We start from the raw sequence: 1,563 nt of genomic DNA on the forward strand, positions 1-1,563 counted from the left end.
GTCACACAGCTGACAAGCGCGGTGCCGGGATTTGAACCCATGACCTCTGACTCCCAAGCCCGGGCTCTTTCCATTGAGCCACACTTAGTCCGGTGCTCTGCACACTGTAGGCGCTTAATCAATATGATTGAATGAATGAATATCCAACACCAAGAAACAATAATAATAATAATAATAATTTTGGTATTTGTTAAGCGCTTACTATGTGCAAAGCACTGTTCTAAGCGCTGGGTAGGATACAAGGTGATCAGGTTGTCCCATGTGGGGCTCACAATCTTAATCCCCATTTCACAGATGAGGTAACTGAAGCACAGAGAAGTGAAGTGACTTGCCCAAAGTCACACAGCTGACAAATGGCGGAGCCGGGATTTGAACCCATGACCTCTGACTCCCAAGCCCGGGCTCTTTCCATTGAGCCACGCTTAGTCCAGTGCTCTGCACACTGTGGGTGCTTAATAAATACGATTGAATGAATCATCAATCGTCAATCGTATTTATTGAGCGCTTACTGTGTGAAGAGTACTGTACTAAGCGCTTGGGAAGTACAAATTGGCAACATATAGAGACAGTCCCTACCCAACAGTGGGCTCACAGTCTAAAAATGAATATCCTCTAATGAATATCCAACACCAAAAAACAATAATAATAATAATAATAATAATTTTGGTATTTGTTAAGCACTTACTATGTGCAAAGCACTGTTCTAAGCGCTGGGTCGGATACAAGGTGATCAGGTTGTCCCTTGTGGGGCTCACAATCTTAATCCCCATTTTACAGATGAGGTAACTGAGGCATAGAGAAGCGAAGTGACTTTCCTAAAGTCACACATCTGACAAGCGGTGGTGCCGGAATTTGAACCCATGACCTCTGACTCCCAAGCCCAGGCTCTTTTCACTGAGCCACGCTTAGTACAGTGCACTGCACACTGTAGGCGCTTAATAAATATGACGGAATGAATGAATACCCAACCCCAAGAAGCGGTGTGGTCTAGTGGATTGAGCTCGGGCCTGGGAGTTGGAAGGCCCTGGGTTCTAATTCCGACTCCGCCACTTGTCTGCTGTGTGACTTTGGGGAAGTCACTTCCTCTCTCTGAGCCTCAGTTCCCTCATCTGTAAAATGGAAATGGGACTGTGTCCAATCTCGTAGCTAACCCAGAGCTTAGTACAATGCCTGGCACATAGTAAGCGTTCAACAAATACCGTGAAGAGAAAAAGGAGAAGAAAATAAAAGAAGGCAGCCTTCCTCTCTTGCCTCAGCGGCTGGTTTAAGCCCGGAAGCCTTGAAGAAACGGAAGGTCTGGTGGGAACGGAAAGTGGAGGATTTCTCGACCTCCTGGGTATTTTTATCTGTTTCATTCATTCATTCAATCGTATTTATTGAGCGCTTACTGTGTGCAGAGCACTGTACTAAGCGCTTGGGAAGTCCAAGTTGGCAACATATAGAGACGGTCCCTACCCAACAGTGGGCTCACATTTGTTTGGTTTGTTTTTTTTTTCTTTTTTTTAATGGTGTTTGTTCAATGCTTCCTATGTGCCATTCATTCATTCATTTAATCGTATTTAT

This window comes from Tachyglossus aculeatus, chromosome 21 (assembly GCF_015852505.1).
Source record: "Tachyglossus aculeatus isolate mTacAcu1 chromosome 21, mTacAcu1.pri, whole genome shotgun sequence".
In the NCBI taxonomy this organism is placed as follows: domain Eukaryota; kingdom Metazoa; phylum Chordata; class Mammalia; order Monotremata; family Tachyglossidae; genus Tachyglossus; species Tachyglossus aculeatus.